The following is a 27936-nucleotide window of genomic DNA, read 5'->3' as shown; positions in this document are numbered from 1 at the left end:
TTCTAAAAATCTTATATGTTCTGGTATAATGTTATAAGTAATAATCATAGTTATTACTTTAAAATGTATATCTCAGAAATAACTAATTTTCTTGTCAACTGCATTATTATGAACTTTCATCAAATCTTTAACTGTGGTCATTTTTAAGTCTTTTGTCATTTACAGACAGTTCTGGGTGTACTCTGATGCTTTTGCAAATATGTTCCTATAAAAGGGTTTCATCTTCAAGAAATTCATGGAAAAGACTCTGACAAGTACAGGTTTCTGGTAACTGACTGTACTGCTGAACTGAATGAATAAGCATTTTCAGAACTCTAATGAAAAACTGATGAACTCAAAAAAGTGCTAACAAAAGATCAAGATGAAAAAAATAATTTAATTACATGGGACTGAGTGAACTGATGAGGATGAGTATAATTTTTGTGACTTTCTGTCTGAATTAAAAAAAAAAAAAATCCCACAAGGACTCAGAGGCAAAGAATATACAAATCAATTTTCACTGCAAAGTAAAGGAGCTGTTACAGTGGAGGATTACTGGACTGAATGTCAATATTATGACATAGTATGAGTGTGTTTCAGGTTTGGTAATTGCAATCATTGTTGCTTTTTTTGTGGTCATCCATGTACAATGCTTGGTGTCAGTCTATTTATCTCTTGTAAAAATAAAATACAGTGTGTGTGTGTGAAAAAGAAAAAAAAAGATTGAGTGGATCAGAAAACCCCAGAGTACTTTTCTTCCTGAAATTATGAAAGCCTGCTGAATGGCTGGAAATGTCTCTGCTCTACCCTCACTTCTCATGGTATTAGTTTCCATCCCCAATTCGATCTGATTTCCAGGGCGGCCATTTCTCTTATAGCCACACATGCTGAGATCAAAGGATGGAGAGGCTATTATATTAAAGACTAATGTTATAGAGAGAAGAGTTGGAAAGGGCTCAAACTTCATTATATATATAAAAAAGTTTTCAAGGCATAAAAACCATTTTCAGGGGAAGCCAAAACCAAAAATAGTAGCAACTTTAAACATCATTTCAGGAGCATGAGGGATGTTATACCCCTCCATGTGGTTGCCTAGGGAACAGGATTCATTTATTCTTTGCTATTCAATAATATCTTGGAAATTGCCACCCTATATCATACCTATGATTGTTAAATCTACTCTAAATGGAAAGGCCCCTCAAAAAGTGCACTTTAAGTTACAGTACAGGAATCTTTGTCAGGAAAATGTCATATAAAGCCAAAGTTCCTTTAATATCTCTTGCTGTTCCAATACATTAACATTCTTCTACTGGGATAGGAGACTTTCTTATCCACAATATCTTATTCTTCATTTTGATTACTGAATGTGGAGTCTTCTTATACATAAGTGAATTTGCCTCAATTAAACACACTTATCTGAGAATGCCAAAAAATATAAATAGGAATATTCTGGTTTGAACTAAAGCATGCAAAATTATTCTGACTTTCCCCTAAACATTAATGAAAGAATACCCTTGATAACAATGTGTAACAAGCAAAAAGAATGATATTTGGTTTTCTGTACATGACAAATGTTCTTCAGCTTTTGTCTGTTATAGGCCCAACCATGAGGGAGGAAAGTCTGAGTAACTGCCATGGGGAAGCCTATTGAAAGTGCCATCCATGACGTTAGCACATGTTTGTTTTATGTAAAAACTATACTGCTGGCCAAATCCCTGTCCCACTACTTCCTGTAACTCTCTGAGCCCTAAGTAATTATTTCACTGAGTGTGCTGGGTTTTTCATTTCTGGTTCCCTGTGTTGTTAAATGAACAAAGGGCATTCTGAGAGCAGACTCTCCAGTGGGTAGACTATTCCTTCTGTTTATGTCCCTTGCTCATGCTTTTTTTTTTTTTAAATTAATTTATTTATTTTTGGCTGCGTTGGGTCATTGTTGCTGCCTGTGGGCTTTCTCTAGTTGCAGCGAGCGGGGGCTACTCTTCGTTGCAGTGCATGGGCTTCTCACTGCAGTGGCTTCTCTTGTTGTGGAGCATGGGCTCTAGGCACACAAGCTTCGGTAGTTGCAGCACACAGGCTCGGTAGTTGTGGCTCATGGGCTCTAGAGCTCAGGCTCAGTAGTTGCGGTGCACTGGCTTAGTTGCTCCGCGGCATGTGGGATCTTCCTGGACCAGGGCTTGAACCTGTGTCCCCTGCACTGGCAGGCGGATTCTTAACCACTGCGCCACCAGGGAAGCCCTTGGTCATGCTTTTGGCTTCTCCACACATTATCACTTTTTCCAGGAAAACCAGACGAGGTTAAAGTTTAACTCTTTACTTTCCTCTTTGAAACAGCTTGTGTTAAAACCTAGATTAGGGAAGAAACTGAGACCAATGGCTAAAGAGGGGGGACTTTGTGATTTGGCAAGTTAAATTTTCTATGAAATTTTAAGATACTGGCTGTCCTGTACCTAAAACAGAGACTTTGTACCTCAAACACATATCTTCCAGTACAACCATCTCTGAAATGATAGCCATCAGCTGAACAGCAAAATCTCAATTAACCAGAATCTAACCACAGGAGAAAAATTCCTACTTGTCATAAAGCACTGTCTTGGGCAATATGGGGCTTAAAAATATGCCAAAATAACTTTTTCTGCAGATCAATTTTAAGAGAGTTGAATGATAAAAGAACAAATTCATATAAGAAATCTTGTTTTAAAAAATAAAAACAGTCCAGTGGTTAAGACTTCACCTTCTAATGCAGGGGGTGTGGGTTCGATCCCTGGTTGGGGAGCTAAGATCCCACATGCCTCACAGCCAAAAACCCAAAACATAAAACAGAAGCAATATTGTAATAAATTTAATAAAGACTTTTTAAAAATGGTCCACATCAAATAAATCTTAAAAAAAAATGAAAACAATTTCCAGGGAAGGTCCTAAGATAAGTACATACCCAGTTCTATCTTCTACAGCTAATTTCTGTACCACAAGAGTGAAGTTCAGAGTGACTTTACAGGATTGTCAAATACCTCACTTTGCTCACTCTATTTTTTTTATTAATTAGGGCCTATTAATTTCTGTCTCAGGCTTCTATGGAACACTGGATATGGATGTTTGAACATGTAAATGCTTAAGTGGATTAACAAACTTAACACAATTTTATCAGTTTTAAGTTTTAAATTGTTTTATTTGAGAATATGCAATTCTGCTACAGAAAATAAGAAATCAAATGGGATAGGTGAAACTTGTAAGATATGCTAAGTATAGATAAGTAACTTATGAGACATTAGGCATAAATAAAATACATAGATGTGCTGAACACAGAAAGATAGAAATGCTGAGTAAACACTAAAATTGTCACTAAACATTAAATATACATGAAGTATTAAAACTGTCACTAAACATTACACATACATGATGTATGAGTCACTCAATATTTATGAAGTCTTAAACTGGTCACCCATTGGTTACACCCGTTCTTAGCTCCGCAGAGAGTCTGCCAGATAAAATCCATAGCTGCTCACAGACTAGTTGGTGAGTTTACAATTGTGGCCAGACACACTTGTCCCTGTATCTCTCTAATTGAGCTTTCTTGCTCCAAACCTCAAGTCTGTTCCTTGTAACCACACCATCAGCAGGGAAGGCTGATGAGAGAGGAAGGGTTGCAGGGGGAGAAGGGGGGTGGGCGGAGACTGACCAACTGACCAAGACTCATGCAGTGTGGTCCTTCTACCTCACTTGCAACCAAACCTAAGTACATAAACCTACTCCAACTCTTTCCCCTTACTTCTCACTGTGTGTTTTTAATTGATTCAATAAACTATGTGATTAAAGCATCTTAATTTGTGATGCATAACCCATGGGATAGTCTACCTGGTAGTATATTTGGAGGCTACATTGCATCAAGGTAATTTCCCACACGACAAAAATCATCAGTGTTTCTTAAGCCTTCATACTGTCTGCTAATTGTCTGCCACCAAGGGCCAATAGAAGGAAAATGAATGGAAGGTGGCACCCAATTATTAATTGGCTAAAGTAGTTAATCCTGCTTAGTCCTACAGCTTGGTTACACGTGGTCTTTGTTCTGAGCTTATATTACATACATATAAAGAGTTATGTTTTCTCCTGATGAAATTATTCCTAGGTCAAATCATTAAATTACAGATATTGGTATTTCACGATGTTCCAAAATGAGTATAGTGGCCTATAAAGGGGGTTATGAGCTCAAGATGCTCACCCAGCTGAAGTTTCACTACCATCATTTTAGAAAGATGCTCACTAACAGTGTGAAACTAACTCATTTCACTGAACCTGTACTTATTTGTTACATATTTCACATGGGCCAGGCACTATGTTGTGTGCTGCAGTGGAGAAAAGGTGAATATGATAGAGTCACTATCTCAGAAATTTCATAGTGTATCACAGAGAAACATAGTGTATCATTAAGATACACTAAGTATCCAGGTAATTATGATACAAGGAACTAGCTGCATTCTATAAAAGACATGCAAACAAACCTTTAGGGAAACTCAAAGAGGTAAGCAGTCACATTCACTGCAAGAATACCCATAAAGTAAAATGGCACAAATTCTCTTGAGGGTAATTTAGCAAAGTGTATGAAAAGCCTTAACACTGCACAGTTTATAGTAGTTAAAAACTGGAAATAATCTACATGCCTAACATTTTGGGAGTGGTTAAATAAACTCTGATACACCTATTAATCAGAATATATGCAGCTCTTAAAATTTACATTGCAAATATGTATTTCATTATAGGTTATAGAAAAAGTATAAAATACACACGGTAAAAAAAAAATTGTTCCCTTCAAAAGGACAATGAAATGTCTTCCTCTCACCCCAGAATCCCCAGTACTTTAACCCAAAGACAAGACTATTTTACACACACAGAGGGCTTCCCTGGTGGCGCAGTGGTTAAGAATCCACCTGCCAATGCAGGGAACATGGGTTCGAGCCCTGGTCCAGGAAGATCCCACATGCCGCGGAGCAACTAAGCCAGTGCACCACATCTACTGAGCCTGCACTCTAGAGCCCGCAAGTCACAACTATTGAAGCCCACGAGCCACAACTATTGAAGCCTACGAGCCACAACTATTGAAGCCCGCAAGCCGCAACTACTGAAGCCCGCGCGCCTAGAGCCCGTGCTCCGCAGCAAGAGAAGCCACTGCAATGAGAAGCTCGCGCACCACAACGAAGAGTAGCCCCAGCTCGCCGCAACTAGAGAAAGCCTGTAGGCAGCAACGAAGACCCAACACAGCCAAAAATAATAAATAAATTTATTAAAAAATAAAAAAATAAAGTACACACACATACATATGTATGTAAAACTCTTCACTTTTATTCAAATAGTGGGTGACATACTATACCCACTGTTTGGTTCTTTGTTTTGGGCCTTTAACATTTATCTTAGATATCTTTATGTATTAGCAAAACATAGTTCTATAGCATGTTTGTAAATAGTCACAGAGAATGCAACTGTATGGCTAAATATATAATTATATATTTATATATTATATATTATGATATATTTATATAAAAATATATATTAATATATAAGTTTAATATATAAATTTATACATTAATATATATTTATATATAAATATTTGTTGTATTTATAAATATATAATATATAAATATGTTTTATATTAATATATTGATACATACATTGATGTATAATATATATTTATATTAGTATATATTTATATAATATATATATTTAAATATATATAAATCCAACAAAATATGTACAAGATCTATATGAGGAAAATCACAAAACTCTGATGAATAAAATCCAGTAGGAACTAAATAAATGGAGAGATATTCCACATTCACGGTTTGGAAGACTCAATATTTTCAAGATGTCAGTTCTTCCCTATTTGATCTATAGATTCAATGTAATCCTAAGCAAAATCCCAGCAACTTCTTTTGTCAACAAATTGATCTGGAAGTTTATATGGAGAGGAAAAAACCAAGAATCACCAATGCAATATTGATTGAGAAGAACAAAGTTGGAAGACTAACACTAACTGACTTTAAGACTTACTATAAAGCTATGGTAATCAAGACATTGTGGTACTGACAAAAGTACAGACAAATAGATAAATGGAACAGAATAGGTAGCCCAGAAATAGACCCTCATAAATAAAGTCAACTGATCTTTAACAAAGGAGCAAAGGACAGCACTGGAAGAAAAACAGTCTTTCAACAAATGGTGCTAGAACAACTGGACATCCCCTACAAAAAAAAAAAATGAATCTAGACCCAGACTTTACACCCTTTACAAAAATTAACTCAAAATGGATAACAGACCTAAATGTAAAATACAAAACTATAAAACTCCTAGAAGATAAGATAGGAGAACATCTAGATGACCTTGGATTTAACAATGATTTCTTAGATACCACACCAGAGACATGATCCATGAAAGAAATAATTGATAAACTGGACTTCATTAAAACTAAAAACTTCTGGGCTTCCCTGGTGGCGCAGTGGTTGAGAATCTGCCTGCCAACGCAGGGGACAAGGGTTCGAGCCCTGGTCTGGGAAGATCCCACATGCCGCGGAGCAACTAGGCCCGTGAGCCACGACTACTGAGCCTGCGCGTCTGGAGCCTGTGCTCCACAACAAGAGAGGCCGTGATAGTGAGAGGCCCGCGCGCTGCGATGAAGAGTGGTCCCCGCTTGCCGCAACTGGAGGAAGCCCTCACACAGAAACGAAGACCCAACACAGCCATAAATAAATAAATAAATAAATAAAATTTTAAAATGTCCCCATTCCTCTACCTTTAAAAAAAAAAAATACTATCAACGACAACAACGATATAGGTCTCCATGTGTACATGCAAAACATCCATTAAAAAAAAAAACTAAAAACTAAAAACTTCTGCTCTGTGAAAGAAAATGTCAAGAGAAAAAGATAAGTGACAGACTGGGAAAAATATCTGCAAAGGATACATCCAAAAATAGAGAAAAAACTCTTTGAATTCAGCAATAAGAAAACAAACAACCAGATTAAAAATGAGACAAAGACCTTAACACACACCTCACCAAAGAAGACACACATATGGCAACTGAGTATATGAAAAAATGTTCCACATCATATGTCAGTCATCAGGCAAATGCAACTTAAAACAGCAATGAGATACCACTATGCACCTATTAGAATGACCAAAATTTGTAACACTGACATTAAATGCTGGCAAGGATGTGGAACAACAGGAACTCTCATTCACTGCTAGTAGGAATACATAATGGTCTGGTACAGCTGCTTTAGAAGACAGTTTTGCAGTTTCATACAATATTAAACATACTCTTTTTACAAGATCCAAAGGAGTTGAAAACATTTCCACACAAAAAACAGCAAATGGATATTTATAGCAGCTGCATTTATCATTGCCAAAACTTGGAAGCAATCAAGATGTCCTTCAGTAGGTGAATAGATAAACTGTGATACATCCAGATAATGGAATATTATTCAACACTAAAAAAAAAAAAAGAATAAAAAGAGCTATCGAGCCATGAAAAGACATGAAAGAAACTTAAATGCATCTTTCTAAGTGAAAGAAGTCAATCTGAAAATGCTACATACTGTGTGATTCCAACTGTATGACATTCTGGAAAAGGCAAAACTATGGAGACAGTAAAAAGGTTAGTGGTTGCCAGCAGTTTGGGGCAAGGGGGCAACGGGAGAGATGAAGAGGTAGAAACAGGATTTTTAGGGTAGTGGAAATACTCTGCATGATAGCATAATAATGATACATGTCATCACACATTTGTCCAAACCCATAGAATGTACAACACCAAGACTGAATCATATCGTAAACTATGTACCACTCTAGTGGGGAACGTTGATAATGGGAGCTCTGCGTGTGGTGGGGGGCAGGGAGTATACTGGAAATCTCTGTACCTTCTGCTCAGTTTTACTGTGAACATAAAACTGCTCTAAAAAAAAGAGTCAATAACAAAAGAGCAGATTATAAAATAGCATATACAGTATGATCCCATTTTAATTTTGTTAAAATATATTTACTATACGGAGAATAATCTGAAAGGAGTGACTGTATGTATTATTAGTAGTTATCTTAGAGGTAGAATTAAAGGTGATTTTAATTTTCATCTTTTTACTTTCTGTGTTCTCTATTATCTAAATTTTCTACAATGAACATATGCCATTTATATAATTTAAAACCACTAAAATAAATGTTTTTAAGAACAGCTTTGTGGATGAGACAGCATTTGAAACAGGCCTTGAAAGATGAGTGAAATTTTGACTTGTTCAGATACAGAGAAAATATTAGTGACAAAAGGAACTGTGACTGAAGTTATATAGGGTGAGGAAGTTTTGGCAAGTTGGAAATAAAACTGTCTAGTTAGGTTAGAGCATAGAATATCTGTAGAAAAGGGTGGAAAATAAAGAAGTTGGAAACTGAATTGAGACCTTGCACATCAGATGAGGTGTTTACACTTAACACAGTAAGTAGCACATAGAGGGAACAATAAAGACAGAGGTGGGCAACAGCACCTCTTTCATTTAGTCAGAAAATTTAGTTATTCAGAATATTCTTGAGCACTTAGTTCAGCCAACAGTTGGTGCTATACTTGATGTGTCTCCAAAAAGGAGTCAAAATTATCTAACAGAGGGTTTCAGAGAGAGAAAGATCAACCTAGAGGAGAATCAATGTCATAAGGCAAACGTAGTGGCAAGTATTAAAGAGTTATTACTATATAAAATACCTTCGAAGACATCAATACTCACCACCCAAATGATTCCACAATGGTATACTCAATAAGCCTGTGGGGCTTACACCCAAGACATGGACATGGGAAAAAATGACTGAATTACAAGATTTCTACCAATGCCATGAAGCAGGTGAACTATTTGAAATGCACACCAACTATATTTATTACTGTCACTGCAGAAAGATTGATCCCAGGGACACTGAAGGGATGTCTGGACATCAGATTCACACTGCTGCTGTTCTAAGCACTTCCAAAATCCAATCCAGGATACTGACTCTCTAACGTTTTCTAGAGTAAATGGTTGACCTGTCGGAAATACCCCACTATCACTAAGAAATCAGAAGAACGATGAAATACACCAAATGGTCTACACCATAATATTCCATTCCAAGTATTTGAATATTGGCCTAAAACAATTCAAATCAATTCAACCCAGTAACTATTAACTAAACAGCTGCCATCTGGGGATCAACAGCCCAGGCACTGTGTGCTAGGTTCTTTATAGACCTTTTGTCTTTAATCCTAACAATCTCACACAAAAGGTATTATCATCCCCATTTTACAGAAAAATAAAGCATGGCTCAGAGGGCTTAATTTGCCGGTGCTTTTCACACAACTAGCAGGAGGGAAAGGCAGCATTAGAGCCCTTTTGGCTGAGAGCCAGTGACCCCTCCACTGGGCAACCTGGCCCCATACTCCCACCTGCCCCCAAAACAGCATTCGGAAAATGTCATCAACGTTTGTCTTCCTCTGCCAATACCATGAGCAGGGCAACTGTGAGAAACCCTCAGGACTCATTTCAGACAGATAACTGGATCTCTCTAGCCCATCAGAATAATAATGCCATAGCAAACAGCAAAACCAATCTAAGTTTCTAAGGAAAGAGCTGTGCCAAGTATTTTTGTAGCCAGCCTCTTCCTTTGCCTCAATTGCTAACAAAATTAAAAACTGGGCAGAATAATAAACATGTCTTTCGTTGGTTTGGGGATCAGATAAACAGATTCCTTTTGTAAAACCAGGATCAAGAAGTTTGTCTCCAAATATGCCTATATATCTTAAATATCAGACATTGCCTTGAAAAATCTCAAAAATGAAATTTCAACTGAAAGTATCTATAAATAGCACAGGATTGAGAAAAATGTTACTGGAATGAGAAAATGAGCGAGAGGCCCTTTTGCTATCTTGATAGAACAAAATTTTCTAGGGAATAGAGGCAGTGTTCTAAGAATAGAAAGAACATTTTCTCCCTGAATACCCCATGACTCCCTAACATCACTACACTGTCATCTTACATACTCAGGCAGCTTTCTTTTTTCTCCCCCAAAAAAGAGGCAGGGACGTATCTGGTGGAAACATCTCAACATCTCTAAATATTAGACGATGTACAGAATAAGAAAAAGAACATTACTGGGAAAATGTTTTCCATAATCTTGCGAAAGAGCCGTAGAGGCAACCAAGGAAAAGCTAGTAATCTATTAACAAATGCTCTCACTGACCTCCATTACCATTCCTGTAGAACAGAGGGCAGCCGCATAGCAGGAAGGAAACAAAGGAAAAGGGTCTCCATGGCCTACCCTCCCACCCACCGAACACTTACCGAGTCCCCACTATCGACTAGGCAACAAGAATACAAAAATAAATGGCATATTATATTGGATTTCTCTGTTAAACACTCCCCATAGCACATCGCACTTCTCTGTAGCACTCATTACAGATTCACATTTCTGCCTTTTTAGATATGTCTTAAATCTTAAGACACTTGTTTGTAGAAATGTAAAGTGGTGCAGCCACTATGAAAAACTGTATGGCAGTTTCTCAAAAAAATTAAAAATAGAATTACCATAGGATCCACCAATTCCATTTCTGGGTATATATCCAAAAGAACTAGAGGCAGGGTTTTGAGAAGATATTTGCACACCCTTTGTGAGCATTACTCACAATAGGCAAGAGGTGGAAGCAACCCAATTGTCCACTGACAGAGAAATGGATAAACAAAGTTGTGGTATATACATACATGGGAATATTATTCAGCTTTAAAAAGAAGGGATATCCTGTCACATGCTACAACATGGATGAATCTTGAGGACATTATGCTAAGTGAAATAAGTCACAAAAAGACAAATAGTGTATGATTCTATTTATATGAGGCACTTAGCATAGTCAAATTCATTGAAACAGAAAGTAGAATGGTGGTTTCCAAGGGCTGGGGGAAGAGGGGAATTGGTGTTTAATGAGTACAGAGTTTCAATTTTGCAGGATGAAAATGTTCTAGAGATTCCCAACAATGTGAACATACATAGCATTACTGAACCACACTTAAAAATAGTTAAGATAGTAAATTTTCTGTTATGTGTATTTTACCACAATTTAAAATTTTTTCAATTAAAAAGAGACTTGTTTGCCCCTACATCTTTATTATTTAAGCACAGGTCCTTGCATATAGAAGATGCTTAATAAATATTTATTAGACAGATAGATGGATGGAGGAATGGATAAATGGATGGATGGACTGGACAGATGGGAATGTGAACAGAAGTGTAACATATAAACCAATAATTACTATACCATGTGAACATTGAGAAATGGGCCCTGTGAATGTGAAGAAGTGGAGAGTTCTTGTTACGGTTGGTTTGACATAATATCTTTCATATAGAATTACTTTGTTTTACCAACCAACACCACAAAAACGTTTTTATATAGATTCAGTTCTACCTAGTTGAATAATTCCTATTTTTTCTCTTATTTCTCTTCACTGCAGTATAATCTGTCCTCTGACCTGCATGACATTAAAACAGAAAAATCCATTTTCTGTCACCTTTGCTTTTTCCAGCACCTCTCTTAATCCAAAAGGGTAATGTGAAATAAAGCTTACACTCAACACTGCAGAAAACGAAAGCGGGTGATAAGTTGCTTGCCCATAGCTTATTAATCAGCTGTCCTCCAGGGCGTAGTGTTATGAAGCTGTGTCGTGTAATAAACAGCAGGCGAAGAGAATAATCTCCATTTTCTGACTCTGAAGTGCAGGCATGTGCTATAAAACTAAATTGACATCTGTTAGCAGGCTTGTCACATGAACGGTTTTTTCCCGCAGAATCTGGAATAAATTAGATCTTAAAATAAAACTTGGAACAGAGAGGCTGCTTTACATAATTCCTTCTAATGGTGTGCTGTGAACCCATCGCACTGATTTTAAAGAGAAGTTAAGAGAAATGTTTCATTATCATTTTAATTGCAAAACTGTTGAATGCCACTCCATGCTAGGAAATTTGTGTTTTTTAAAAGGTCCTTATATTTTTAACTAAAAAGTGGCAAATGACATCTTCCTTTTCTAATATTTTCATGGCTGAAAAATAAATCAGGTTTTACCTCCAAGTGAAATTGCGACCACCTTTCCCCATGCACTTGGAGCCTGCTCTGTGGGTGGTTTATTATGCATGGGCACCCCAGAGGCTGGCATGGCTGAGCTCCCGAGGCAGAAACAGCCGGCCTAGGCGTGACCTCACAGATTTGTTCAGGAATCTCTCCCTCAGAGGATTCGCTAATATGATAGCAAGTTCTTGGGGCTCTTAATGTCAAAAGGCATCAAGCATTTTTTAACACACATAAAGGAACTTGCAGAGCTGCCTGACCCAGTGAATCTGAGCTGTGTAGCACTGAACACAGCATCCCTCTATCGACCCAGTGTCTCCTTTAGGAAAGAAAGTCACAAAAAAGGAAACCTTTAGAGGCACCTGGAGCTTAGAGTCCCCCTCTGCTCCCTCAGGATTCACTTGGCTCTCATTCCCCAAAGTTTGTCAAAAAGCAAGATTCTCAGACAAATACACCCAGCCCTGGTACACAGTGACGAAGAAAAACAAATGCCAGCTTCCTGGAGCCTAATTTCCTCCATATGTGAAATCTTCCTCTTTGGTAATAATACTGGACCCCCTTGACAATCTCAAAGGAGTGAGAGTCAGTCACAGTGCTCTATAAAATAAAGTTCCAATTCTGGTTCCATGAGTACTCTTCATTCACCACTGTCACCAACATGAGTTTATCTGCCTGGACAACCTTCTCAAATGGCAGGGACCCATATCGCTCACCTTTTAACAGGGAACACTGAGGCACAGGGGACACAGAGCCTTGGTGAGGAGCCAGGGAGTGAGGCTGCAGAAGCTGACAGCCAGGCTCGGGACTCCATTCCTGTTTAAGGGGCTTTATGCGCGGCCAGGGAGGAGGGATTTGCAAACGGAAGGCTGAGCCACTGAAGTCCTCTCTACACAGGGAGGCTTCTCAAAGGGTGATGTTCGTATCACCTGGGGCAGAGTGGGGTGGGGTTGGTTAAACATGCAGGTTCCTGAGCTCCATGCCAGACTAGCTAAATCAGAATCTCTGAGGTTGGTCCTGGGCTTGACATTTGAATCAATCTCCCTAGAAGACTGGATGCTTTGACGGTGGCGTGCTGCTGTTATTTTTGGTTTGTTTTCTGCTGTTCTGAATTCTAACACTGAAATCTGAGAAGCCCTTGGTTGTACAGGTGGGACTGGGTCTCTGGATTCCAGAGCACTGTTCACACACAACCTTTCCGGTCATGGCTTCTGGCCAAGGAAAACCAAGGGGAGGACACATCGAAGGAAACAAAAACCGTAGCTCAATGCAGAGGCACTGAACGGTTTGAAAATTATTAAGAGGAGCCAAGACTTTTTGTTGCACAGCAAATCTCACCATTACTGATGAGGGAACAGGGTAAAAAAAAGCCAAAACTCATTTCCTAAATGTTGAGTGCACAAGTGCTTGACTCACGTTCTCAAGATGGCTTGTCCTTAGGGGTCCACTGCTGACTGATGGAGACAGAAAGATGTCTCTGCATTTCAAATTGCAATTCAGTACCATGAATGACTCATGACTCTTAAATTGCCACTGGCTTATTTCACAGAAACACAGCACCATCATGATTAAACAGCAATTCTGCAAGATGAAGTTGCCTTCAAATACACAGAAAGATACATACCTCTCTTTGAAAAAGGAATATAAACAAGTCTAAATAGAAGATTCCACTGGGCCCTAAAAGAATCACCTGGACTTCTACCTTTATCACAACATATCTTGTTTCCATGCAGTTTTCTACCCAAATGTTCTTCTGAAATATCAGTGACTAAGGCCTCTGGATGCTCATGCTGCTGCTGATTAATTCCACGGCAGGTTGTAGGAAAAGGTGAAGTATTCAAACTCTGATACCCTGCACGTTTTATTTGGAAAGGTACCAGGGAGAAAGTCAGGTGGACAAGCATATATTTCCTGAGCTCCTCACTGCGTAGTCAGGATGTGACTCCATACAATAAAGAGTCTCTGGTCTTGAGGCACACACAGTTTAGTTGGAGGGACACATCTGAGAAGCAGAGGTCCAGCTACAGGGTAAAGCCATTAGTCATCCAGGACTCAGGCATGTCTGGGCCTTGCACTGGTGTGGCAGATGACCAGGGGACATTTTTATAAAGGAGTTTTCCTCCTGAGAAAAAAAAATGTCCCAGAAAAACAGCAAATCTAGTACACAAAGCTGGTGCAACAGGCTGGCACATGAATAGAAAAATGACCCGAAGCACAGCACAGCATCTGTGCCTCACTCCACCTTTGGTAAGGACTCAGGCTAGAGGGGGAGGACATCAGGAGAGCACAAAGTGGCCCAGTGCTGGGCCTCTGGGGTGACACCACTTAAGTGCAGGTCTCAGCATTGCCAATTACTATTAATATCCTCTGCTCCTATGCTTCTCAGACTGTGGTACAGACCTTGCTAGTCATCGTATGGTCCCCAACCAGCAGCATCAGCATTGCCTGGGAGCTTGCTAGAAATGCAGAGTCTCGGGCCCCACAGTGAACCTCCTAAATCAACAGCTACATTTTCATTAGATTCCCCAGGTGGTTCACATACACAGCAAATATGAGAAATACTGGTATAGAATATGATTTAGGGCAAGATAAATAAGGATTTCAAAATCTTTCACATAAGGTATTTTTAATGTATATTGGAAAACAGCCAGGACAGTTGACTCATGAGTCCATGGATATTATTTCTGCAAATAATTCTAAGGAAGAAAGGTGAATCAATTTAAAGAAAAGTATGAAGGCAAGATGCACATCCTCCCCATTGTACCAAACACAAAGTGAAAAAGAGAATGATGAGCGAGGGGACAAAAAGATCAAAGCAGGGCTCAAAAACAAGATGAACATCTCCATGGACCAGAACATAGAGCAGTGAGCAAGACTGAAGCCAGGACATGCTGGGTTCCCAACATAAAGCAGGTATAGCAGTGGTCCTGGGGGTGCATCTCCTGAAGAAAACAGGAACTAAAAGTGCTCCCATGAGAGAGCAGCGGAGCCACATTCATTGATTAAAGCCAAGGTCTGGAAATGGAGTACCCTGGATCCAGAAAGGAGCTCAAAATAAACTGCTGACAACCACTGATGGGGTTATGGCTTAAAACCAGTCATTGGCTTAGGGAGGTGAGAGAAGAGAGACTCACCTCTGCAAAGAGCAAATGAGCCAGACCCCAGATGGTTCAGTAACTGAATATTCCCAGTATCACTGGAAGAAGCAGGAGTCCCCAAATGCTTACAGAAGACCAGGCCTGAAGGCTATTATAAAATCACTAGGCAGAGAAGGGTGGAACCAAAAAGGAAAGAAAAAAGCAAAACCAAACCAAAAACCTTCCACTGAAAATGAACTAACAAATGAAACTCGAAAATACACACAGAAATCAAATGATGAGAAACAGCCAACCAAAGCAATAACTGGAACATTACTTCATTCCGAGATTAAATTAATTTTGTTGAACAGTCTGACAAAAGTTTAAAACAAGTATGTTTAGGGCACTCAGGGCAATCAGTAAGAATAATATTTACTTTCACAAAGACGGAAGTAGTGGCAATACACTTTGAAATAAAAACATGCAGAACTAAAAAAGAACGGACGGACAGGCAAAACACCAATTAAAAATCTCGGAAGTGAAAAACACAATAATTGTAATTCTTAAAAATATCAACAAAGGGTATGAACTCTAGACTGGACACAGTTAAAAAGAAAATTAAAGAATTGGAGGCCAGCATGGAAGAATTCACCCAAAAGTAGGCCAGTGACTGAGATTTTAAAATACGAAAAAGCAATTGAGAGACAAGGAGGAACCTCTCAAGACTGACAGGTTCCAAAAGACATCTAAAGGGAACACCAGAAGTAGAGAATAAAGGAAATTGGAGGAGAAGCACTGAAAATATTTTAATTTTTAAAATATTCACAAGGTGTAAAATTAAAAGATATAGAAAGTACAGTCCCTTCCTCATCCATTCAGTTCTTCTCCCTGGAGTCAACTAGTATCACCAGTTTCTTGTATATATTTTCAGAGAGATTCTATATGTATAAAAACAAGTATGTGAATTATAAAAATCTACATACATTCTTCTGTAATTTGCCTTTATTGAGATATAATTTATATACAACAAAATTCATATATTTTAAGTATATAGGTTGATGACTTTTGACATACGTATACACCCATGTAACCACCAACACCCCAGAACGTTCCCTTGTGACCGTTTCAGTAAATCTCCTCCATTCCAACACCACATGCTTCAGGCAACCACTGGTCTGATTTCTATCACTATAGGATTGTTTTTCTTCTTCACTAAAGAGAATCATACAACATGTAATCTTTTGTGTCTGACTTCCCTCATTCAGTATGAAGTCTGTGAGATTTGTTCATGTTGATGTATCACTATACTTGTTCCTTTTTACCGCTGAGTGCTATTCCATCATAGATGGATGGAATGGTATATGGTATATTGTATATGGTATATTCAAACCATAACTTCCTTAACCATTCACCTGTTGATGGACAATGGGGTTGTTTCCAGTTGGGGTGATAATGAATAAAGCTGTTATGAACATTCAAGTACAAGTCTTTGTGTGGACATATGTTTTCAACATTCTTGGGTAAATACCTAGGAGTGGGTTTGCAGGGTCAATTGGTAAATGTAAGAACGTAGTAAGAAACTGCCAAACTCGTTTCCAAAGAAGTTGCCTTCCCACCAGAAATGTTTGATGGTTCCAGTTACTTCACATCCTCATCATCACTCAGTATCATCAACCTTTTTAATTTTAGCCATCTTGGTGTTTGTGAAGTGGTATTGCATTGTGGCTTTAATTTTCATTTCCCTGTTGATTAACAAAATTGAGTATCTTTTCATGTGTACTTTGCCATCTGTAATATCTTCTTTGGTGAAATGTTTGTTCAAATCTTTTGCCTATTTTTTAGTTGAGTTTTTTGTCTCATTTTTGGTTGTACAGTTCTTTATGTACTCTGAATACAAGTCAAATAATTTGCTTAAACACTTCCACAATGGTAAACATGTAGATTATTTCCTATCCTTTGCTATTAAAAACAATGAGGCAACAAATAATAATAATAACCTTGTTCATATATCAGTTCATATATATGGGAGTACGATTGTATGGCAAATTCATAGAAGTAGAATTGACGGATCAAAAGGTATTTGCATCTGCAATGTAACAGATATTGCCAAACGGCCTGGCATAAAGACTGTACCAATTTATATTCATGCCACTCTTTATCTTTGATAATCTGATTCCTGAGAATATTGTATCTAAGGGTAGTTTCATTTCCATTTCTCATACTATGAGCAAGTTTAAATACCTTTTCATGAGCCATTTGTATTTCCTTTTTTGTGAACAACTTTTTCAGTCTTTATCAAATTTTCTATTAAGTTGCTAATTTTTTCCTTATTGATTTGTTAAAGCTCTTACATACCAGTGAAATTAGCTCTCTGCTTATGAAATGAGTTATAAATACTTTTTCAGTTTGTTATTTGCCTTTTAATTTTGCTTTTGGTATTTTTAACGTGCGGAAATTTTATATTTATATGTAATCAAATTAATCATTCCTTCTTTTATGACATCCTTACTCCAGGATTTTTTACACAACTTTTTAAAATTTTATTTTATTTATTTTTTATACAGCAGGTTCTTATTAGTTATCTATTTTATATATATTAGTGTATATATGTCAATCCCAATCTCCCAGTTCATCCCACCACCACCACCATTCCCCCCTTGGTGTCCATACATTCATTCTCTACACCTGTGTCTCTATTTCTGCCTTGCAAACTGCTTCATCTATACCATTTTTCTATATTCCACATATATGTGTTAATATACGATACTTGTTTTTCTCTTTCTGACTTACTTCATTCTGTACAACAGTCTCTAGGTCCATCCACGTCTCTACAAATGACCCAATTTCATTCCTTTTTACGGTTGAGTAATACTCCATTGTATATACGCACCACATCTTCTTTATCCATTCATCTGTCGATGGGCATTTAGGTTGCTTCCATGACCTGGCTATTGTAAACAGTGCTGCAATGAACATTGGGGTGCATGTGTCTTTTTGAATTATGGTTTTCTCTGGGTATATGCCCAGGAGTGGGATTGCTGGGTCATATGGTAATTCTATTTTTAGTATTTTAGGGAACCTCCATACTGTTCTCCATAGTGGCTGTATCAATTTACATTCCCACCAATAGTGCAAGAGGATTCCCTTTTCTCCACACCCTCTCTAGCATTTGTTGTTTGTAGATTTTCTGATGATGCCCACTCTAACCGGTGGGAGGTGATACCTCATTGTGGTTTTGATTTGCATTTCTCTAATAATTAGTGATGTTGAGCAGCTTTTCATGTGCTTCTTGACCATCTGTATGTCTTCTTTGGAGAAATGTCTATTTAGGTCTTCTGCCCACTGTTTGATTGGGTTGTCTGATTTTTCTTTTTTTTTTAATTAATTAATTTATTTATTTATTTATTTATTATTTTATGGCTGTGTTGGGTCTTCATTTCTGTGCGAGGGCTTTCTCTAGTTGCGGCGAGCGGGGGCCACTCTTCATCGCCGTGCGCAGCCCTCTCACTATCGCGGCCTCTCTTGTTGCGGAGCACAGGCTCCAGACGCGCAGGCTCAGTAATTGTGGCTCACGGGCCTAATTGCTCCACGGCATGTGGGATCCTCCCAGACCAGGGCTCGAACCCGTGTCCCCCGCATTGGCAGGCAGACTCTCAACCACTGCACCACCAGGGAAGCCCTGATTTTTCTTAATATTGAGCTGCATGAGCTGTTTATATATTTTGGAGATTAATCCTATGTCCGTTGATTTGTTTGCAAATATTTTCTCGCATTCTGAGGGTTGTCTTTTCGTCTTGTTTATAGTTTCCTTTGCTGTGCAAAAGGTTTTACGTGTCATTAGGTCCCATTTGTTTATTTTTGTTTTTATTTCCATTACTCTAGGAGGTGGGTCAAAAAAGATCTTGCTGTGATTTATGTCAAAGAGTGTTCTTCCTATGTTTCCCTCTAAGAGTTTTATAGTGTCCAGTCTTACATTTAGGTCTTTAATCCATCTTGAGTTTATATTTCTGTATGGTGTTAGGGAGCATTCTAATTTCACTCTTTTACATGTAGCTGTCCAGTTTTCCCAGCACCACTTATTGAAGAGACTGTCTTTTCTCCATTGTATATCCTTGCCTCCTTTGTCATAGACTAGTTGACCATAAGTGCGTGGGTTTATCTCTGGGCTTTCTATCCTGTTCCACTGATCTATATTTCTGTTTTTGTGTCAGTACTATATTGTCCTGATTACTGTAGCTTTGAGTATAGTCTGAAGTCAGGGAGTCTGATTCCTCCAGCTTCATTTTTTTCCGTCAAGATTGCTTTGGCTATTTGGGGTCTTTTGTGCCTCCATACAAATTTTAAGATTTTTTGTTCTAGTTCTATAAAAAATGCCATTGGTAATTTGATAGGGATTGCATTCAATCTGTAGATTGCTTTGGGCAGTATAGTCATTTTCACAATGTTGATTCTTCCAATCCAAGAACATGGTATATCTCTCCATCTGTTTGTGTCATCTTTGATTTCTTTCATCAGTGTTTTATAGTTTTCTGAGTACAGGTCTTTTACCTCCTTAGGTAGGTTTATTCCCAGGTATTTTATTCTTTTTGTTGCAATGGTGAATGGGATTGTTTCCTTAATTTCTCTTTTTGATATTTTGTTGTTAGTGTATAGGAATGCAAGAGATTTCTGTGCATTAATTTTGTATCCTGCAACATTACCAAATTCATTGATTAGCTCTAATAGTTTTCTGGTAGCATCTTTAGGATTATCTATGTATAGTATCATGTCATCTGCAAACAGTGACAGTTTTACTTCTCCTTTTCCAATTTGTGTTCCTTTTATTTATTTTTCTTCTCTGATTGCCATGACTAGGACTTCCAAAACTATGTTGAATAATAGTGGCGAGAGTGGGCATCCTTGTCTTGTTCCTGATCTTAGAGGAAATGATTTCAGAATTTCACCAATGAGAATGATGTTTGCTGTGGGTTTGTCGTATATGGCCTTTATTATGTTGAGGTAGGTTCCCTCTATGCCTACTTTCTAGAGAGTTTCTATCATAAATGGGTGTTGAATTTTGTCAAAAGCTTTTTCTGCATCTATTGAGATGATCATATGTTTTTTATTCTTCAATTTGTTAATATGCTGTATCACATTGATTGATTTGCGTATATTGAAGAATCCTTGCATCCCTGGGATAAATCCCACTTGATCGTGGTGTATGATCCTTTTAATGTGTTGTTGGGTTCTGTTTGCTAGTATTTTGTTGAGGATTTTTGCATCTATATTCATCAGTGATATTGGTCTGTAATTTTCTTTTTTTGTAGTATCTTTGTCTGGTTTTGGTATCAGGGTGATGGTGGCCTCATAGAATGAGTTTGGGAGTGTTCCTTCCTCTGCAATTTTTTGGAAGAGTTTAAGAATGATGGGTGTTAGCTCTTCTCTAAATGTTTGATAGAATTCACCTGTGAAGCCATCACTTAGCATAATGCCCTCCAAGGTTAGCCACGTTGCTGCAAATGGCAAAATTTCATTCGTTTTTATGGCTGAGTAGTATTCCATTGTGTGTGTGTGTGTGTGTATAAATATATATACCATATCTTCTTTATCCATTCATCTGTTGATGAACACTTAGACTGCTTCCTTGTCTTGGCAATTGTAAATAATGCTGCTATGAACATTGGGGTGCATGTATCTTTTTGAATTAGTGGGGTTTTTTTCGGATATAACCAGGAGTGGAATTCCTTCCAAATTGGAAAGGAAGAAGTAAAACTGTCACTGTTTGCAGGTTACATGATACTATACGTAGAAAATCCTAAAGATGCCACCAGAAAACTATTAGAGTTCATCAGTGAATTCAGTAAAGCTGCAGGACATAAAATTAATATACAAAAATCAGTTGCATTTCTATACACTAACAATGAAGTATCAGAAAGAGAAATTGAGGAAACAATACCATTGTAGCAAAAAGAATAAAATACCTAAGAATAAACCTACCTAAAGAGGCAAAAGACCTGTACTCCAGAAACTATAAGACACAAACAGATGGAAAAATATGCTGTGTTCTTGGATTGGAAGAATCAATATTGTTAAAATGGCCATACTACCCAAGGCAATCTACAGATTCAATGCAATTCCTATCAAAATACCAATGGCATTTTTCACAGAAATAAAACAAAAAATTTTTTAATTTATATGGAGACACAAAAGTTCCCAAATAGCCAAAACAATCTTGAGAAAGAACAGAGCTGGAAGAATCACACTCCCCAATTTCAGACTATACTACAAAGTTACCGTAATCAAAACAGTATGATACTGGCACAAAAACAGACATGTAGATCAATAGAACAATATAGAGAGCCCAGAAATAAAGCCATACACTTATGGTCAATTAATCTGTGACAAAGGAGGCAAGAATATACAAAGGAGTAAAGACAGCTCTTTCTAGCCAGCACCGAGTGATTGGCATCTCTCGGGACAACTGGTACAAGCGCCGCAAGACTGGGGGCAAGAGAAAGCCCTACCACAAGAAGCAGAAGTATGAGCTGGGACACCCCACTGACACCAAGGTTGACCCCCACTGCATACACACAGTCCGTGGGCAGGGAGGCAACAGGAAGTACCAGGCCTTGAGGCTGGATATGGGGAACTTCTTCTGGGGCTTGGAGTGTTGTACATGCAAGACAAGGATAACTGATGTTGTCTACAATGCATCCAACCACGAACTGTTCTGTACCAAGACCCTGGTGAAGAACTGCATCATGCTCATTGACAGCACACCATACCGACAGTGGCACAAGTCCCACTGTGCACTGCCCCAAGAAGGGGGCCAAGATGACTCCTGAGGAGGAAGAGATATTAAACTAAAAACAATCAAAAAAATTCAGAAGAAATATGATGAAAGGAAAAAGAATGCCAAAATCAGCAGTCTTCTAGAGGAGCAGTTCCAGCAGGGCAAGCTTCTTGCATGCATCGCTTCAAGACCAGGCCAAAAAAAAAAAAAAAAAAAGACCAGGCCAGTGTGGCCGAGTAGATGGCTATGTGCTAGAGGGAAAGGAGCTGGAGTTCTATCTGAGGGAAATCAAGGCCTGGAAAGGCAAATAAATCCTCTTCCCTCCTATCTTAGCTCGTGTAATAAAGGTGTTTATTGTTCTGAAAAGAAAAAAATAAGATTCTACCGGCAATTTTACTGGGATCATGTTAAATGAATAGATTAACATAAGAAAGATTAAATCATTACGATGATGAGTCCTTCTACCCAAGAACATGCTATGCTTTTGAATCTGTTCAAGTGTTATTTTAAATTCTTGAATAAAGTTTCCTTCTTATAGATCTTGCACATGTCTTAAGTTTATTTTTATCTTTTTTTTGTTGCTTTTGTAAACGGTGTCTTCTCTGCCTTTATATATTCTGGTTATTCATGAAAGTGTACGTTTCTAATTTTTGTACACTGCACTCAAACAGTTCATTAAATTCTCTTATTGTTTGATGGTTTTTCATTAGATCCTCTTGAGTTTTCCAGTATGCAATCATATTATCTACCAATAATGAGTGCTCCAATAATAATAATAATACATATGCATATAATAATAACAATTTTTAGCTCCTTCTTCCTAAGTTTTACCCCTAAGATTCTTTCTCTTTTCTAATTGGGTTAACTATTATCTTAGGAACTGTGTTAAATAACAACGGTGATTATACACTGTACAATTTTGTTTATATAACATTCTTGAAATGACAAAATTATAGAAATGGAAAACAGATAAGTGGTTATCAGGGGCTAGGGAAAGAGGTGGGGAAAAGGAAGGTAGGTGTGGCTATAAAAAGGTAACATGATCCTGACGGTACTAGAAATGGTCTGTATCTGAACAGTATCATTGTCAATATACTGGCTGTGATATCATACTATAGGTTTGCCATTGGGAAAAGGTACATGGAATCTCTGTATTATTTCTTACAACTGCGTGCAAATCTATAATTATCTCAAAATAAGATTTTTTTTTAAAGAGCTCTAATCCAGTTTTTTTTAATGATAATGACAGGTATCCTTATTTTTCCCTGACTTTAATAAGGATATTTTCATTGTTTCAACATTAATTGTGATGCCAACTGATATATCAAAGATGCAATTAATCCAAATATATCAGCAATCACGATAAATACAAATGGATTAAATTCACATACATAGATAGATGTATTATAGAAGTATCCATCCTTTCCTTTCCATTGAGTTTTTAAAAAATCTGCAGAGACAACAGTCGAATGCAAATGTAGTATTTGTACAAATGAGAGAGGGCAAGTGTGGCAAAATATTAACAACTGATGAATCTCAGTGATGAATATATGAGAGTTCATTGTATTATTCTTATTCTCATAACTTCCAACTTTTATGTTTACACCTTTTCAAAAGAAAATATAAAAATTTTAAAGAGGTAAACTAAAACTCCAGATAATAGCAATGTGGGGCTCATATTCAATGGGTAGTTAAGTTGCTAGGATCCTTGTTGTGTTTAGGAGGAATACAGAAATACTGAATAATTTGATACGTTGTTTTAAAATTTTATAGTTAATTATATACATTTAAAATTTAAGGGTAACCAAGACGAATTAAAAAAAAAAAGCTTTTGCAAGAAAACATACAGGAAAAAAAAAGCCCAATTTAAAAGAATTGAAATTTGTCCAATATGCCAGTAATCACAATAATTATAAAGCTAAGTGAATTAAACACACGTGTTTAAAGACAGACTCTCAGATTGGATTTTAAAACACAATCCAGGCCTATACTAATATGTCACTCTTACAGGCGACACATAAACTAAAACTATATCCAAAAAATATAAAAATAAAGGACTCTAGAATATCATTTCATATAAAACGTATTCCCCCCCCCAAAAAAAAGCTGGTATGGCAGAGCTAACAGCAGACAAAACAGAATTTAAGGCAAAGATTTCTAGAAATAAAAAGTGACATAACTTATACACATGGTCCGATGTGCTTCCTGAAGAAAATCTATCATTTTCCATTGCCAACAGCAAAGTGTGAACAGTATTCCCAACGAGCATTTCAATGTAGGGCAGTATCAATATATTGTTTATATTTGCAAACTTGATAAGCAAGAAGAAAAAGGAATCTTTTTGTAGTTTAATTTCAAAGCTCATATTCTCTTAGACACAGCACCAAGCATACAACAGATGTTTTGCAATTAATAGCGGGCTGGCTTCCCAGGAAAGCAGAAACTGGCATTCCTTTCAGAGTCCAAGCGGGCACTCAGCCTCGGGGGCAACATCCTGGGCGAGGGAGGACCTGCCCCCCCAGGGCTGAACAGGCAGGAAGTCAGCTGCACCTGCATCACCTGACCAGCAGCCCCAACCCCATGGTCTACATCTGCTCTGAATTAATTCTCAGCAGCTTATTTCACTTCTATACAGCACAGGATTTACTTTCTATACAATCACCAGCAAAGCTGTTCAGTGCCCTGAGGCAGCAAAAACAGTTCTATGACCAAGTCTGAAGGACCAATTCCCTTTAATTTCACACAAACCTTTCATTAAAAACTCTTAACTAGGGCTTCCCTGGCGGCGCAGTGGTTGAGAATCTGCCTGCCAATGCAGGGGACACGGGTTCGAGCCCTGGTCTGGGAAGATCCCACATGCCGCGGAGCAACTGGGCCCGGGAGCCACAACTACTGAGCCTGTGCGTCTGGAGGCTGTTCTCCGCAACAACAGAGGCCGTGATAGTGAGAGGCCCGCGCACCGCGATGAAGAGTGGCCCCCGCTCTCCGCAACTAGAGAAAGCCCTCGCACAGAAACGAAGACCCAACACAGCAAAAATAAATAAATAAATAAATTTATAAAGTTCCTACCAAAATTCAAAAAAAAAAAACAACTCTTGACTAGAATTAGGTGCAGTTAGCAATTTCCAAAGAAATTGCTGATATATTTTCCCTGGAAACAAAGAGAAAAAAGAAAACATTTCTATAAAATTTAGTAAAAACTTACTGAAACTGTTAATAAAAATTCTTTGAATTTACAATCAAATGACAAACTGACGCCAGGCACTCTGCTGGAGGCTTTCACACTGTGTTCTCTGATCCAGTTCTCAGAAACAATCCATTTAGGTGGTATCATTATCCTCATTTTACTGACAGTCAAACTGAGCGCCGGAAAGGTTAAATGACTTGCCCAATGCCAAAAACCAACAAGAGCACCCATGCCTCAAACCTAGAGTAATGAGCTTACAGAGGTAAGCTCTAATGCAGTCCTCTTATTCATATTATCTTCAGCATGGTTATGACTGAAAATAATAATTCTCATTAACCAGCCTGGATCATTTAGGATACTCTGTGTAATAAAGTCTTCAGAAGAAAGCACCCATTATGATTAATATGAGCAGAAATCTCAGATTCGGTATTTCTAGTCATGTTCTGGAAAAATTCTTATGCATAGTTACAGCAACAAGCACTTCAGCCAAGAGAAGACAGTTAATCATTCCAAATAACGCTGGATCCAGGTGATATTATTCCCTGACAGACTGGGCTTCTCATGCACACACTTTTGCTGATACAGCTGCTCTCACTTGATGCTTTAGAAAGGTTTTTTGATCTACGGTTTAAAGTTTAAATTACCGAAGAGTTTTAAAAGCAGTATGAAAGCCACATGCATTTTACTGTCACCATCTCAAAATTCTGCTTTTCATTTTTGCCTACATTTTTGCCTGAGCTGCTGGAATGTACGTATGGCTAAAGAGAAGAAGAAAAATAACTCCTTAAAATGGAAAACATCGCAAAACTATATGAAATATTTTAAAGTCATGAAGTGAAAACAAAACAACAAAACCCCTTTGGTCTCTATAGTCACTTGCAGGAAAAATAAGTGGAGGCAAGGCAAACGCACTGACATTTTTTAGTGTGTTTTTCCTATTTGTTTTCCCTGCCAGAGCTACATTGTATTTACCAGGGTCTGTACACATGCAGAAAAATGAAAACAGACCTTGCCTGCTGCAGGCCAGAAATGAGGTTTCCTTTTATCTGGCACCACGTAGCTTCTAGAAGCATGTTCCTAATGGAAGCAATCACTCACCAATGGCTTTAGATTTTGTTGTTTTTGTTTTAAAGCATTCACCCAAAAAATCTCTATGAAAGAATACCAGTATCTTTTCAATTTTCAGCAAGGGACTCTTTTTTAAGTGACAAATACATACCCGGCAATTCTGAGCCAGATCATTTCATTATTTATGGGGTTTTTTCCTCCATTTTTTTTTTTATGGTGGTAAAAAACACATAACATAAAATTACCATCTTAATCATTTTTAAGTGTCATTATTAGTGTTTTCAATAAAATAATAGCCCTAAGAATATGAAAAATCCTTTAAAACATTTATCCTTTTTAAGTATCACTATAAATATTTCTGCTGTCTCAGGAGCGGTGTTGTAAAAGGCATCATGCTTCAGCTACAGCATAAAGGTTTGCCCACTGCAGCTCCCATGGAGTTAATTAAACAAGCACAATCCAGATGCCTACCTGGTTATCCGAAAACGTGTTTTTCATATGAAATGTGGCACAGATAAATTATATCCACAGATCATTTTTCAAAGTCAATTTTATCCTCACATTTTCCAAATCGTTGGCTAAAATATTATCCAAAAAAAGCAAAATGGCTTTTTGTTTCACCTCTTTTCTCTACTCAGTCTTTTCTTTGAAGAATGGGGGTGGAGGGCCAGGATGTAAAGAGCATTAAGGGGGAGCAGCAAGACTCCTAAATGAACACAAAGAATCAGTAGTTAGCTCTTTGAATAACCTAGAGTTGACACGCTAAAAGGGTCAAGCCTGTAATTTTCGGCTGCAAAAAACATGTCTACGAAGGTAACAAGCAGCAAAAACAAAATAATATTCTGAAAAATGCTCTAACTTCCTTGGGTTCTGTTCAAAGATTTTACGCAAAAACCCCTGTATGTGTATCATTAAGGCTCCTAACTATTAAATGCTAGTTACTCTCAATGGCAAATCAAAATACAAATACAAATACAAAATTCAAAACACATGTTAAAAGAACACCAAATTCTTTGAAGTTGTTCTTGAAGAAGTTCCTATTGTCCAATTAAAGGAATTTTTTCTGTTTTTGGATTTTTTTTTTAAGAGGAAGAAGAAGAGGAGGAGGAAGGGGAGGAGGTGGAGGGGGAGCAAAAAGAACAATGCAGAGGAAAAGTCTTTTTATTAAAGATCAAGCAGCCAACTCAGATTTAAAATTGAGTTCCATGTACACTGTATCTCAGGAACACCCATTCTGGCATGTCCTAAATTACATGCCATCTCTGGCTGGGAATAATAGACCAAGATAGGCCAAGCCCAAGAAGAGCTGGTAATCAAAGGCAAGACAACTACACTCAGGAGAATTTCTCTAGTATCTACCTACAGAATGCAATTAGTCACAGCTAAAAATTGCTTTCAAAAAACGCAGTTCAAAGATTGAGTTTCCTTTTGCTATCCATTCACAATAAAATATTTGTAGAGATTTGACGTCTTTTGACATAATTATATCAGTTGTAATACACATAATGTCCATTCAATTTTACAAAGTACATTTTAATCAAAGCTACATGTATTTTCTGACCTTTAAGAGACTGGAGACTCAAAATCATTGTTACAACAGTGAGAAACATGATACACAAGCAATCTCTTATCAAACACAAACCTGGTTCTGATTACTTTTTGTATTTGAAGCTGACATAAGTAGTTTGCTCTGTCTGGAAATTTAAAATCAATTCCCAAATGGAAATGGTACTCTTGAGCCCACACCAGAGTA

The 27936-nt window shown here is 37.6% G+C and overlaps 1 protein-coding gene and 1 pseudogene across 10 annotated transcripts in view; one reads left to right on the top strand and one right to left on the bottom strand.

Moving 5' to 3' along the window:
• METTL24 (methyltransferase like 24) overlaps positions 1-27936 on the bottom strand; it is a 174831-nt gene that overhangs the window by 88993 nt on the left and 57902 nt on the right. The window lies entirely within an intron of this gene.
• LOC309666559 (small ribosomal subunit protein eS8 pseudogene) lies at positions 21531-27098 on the top strand (annotated as a pseudogene). Its single transcript has 2 exons — positions 21531-22122; positions 27064-27098. The product of its transcript is annotated as a small ribosomal subunit protein eS8 pseudogene (transcript).

Source organism: Balaenoptera physalus (genome assembly GCF_965194825.1).
Source record: "Balaenoptera physalus genome assembly, chromosome: 9".
NCBI classification, from domain to species: domain Eukaryota; kingdom Metazoa; phylum Chordata; class Mammalia; order Artiodactyla; family Balaenopteridae; genus Balaenoptera; species Balaenoptera physalus.
This window is presented reverse-complemented; position numbering and strand designations above follow the sequence as displayed.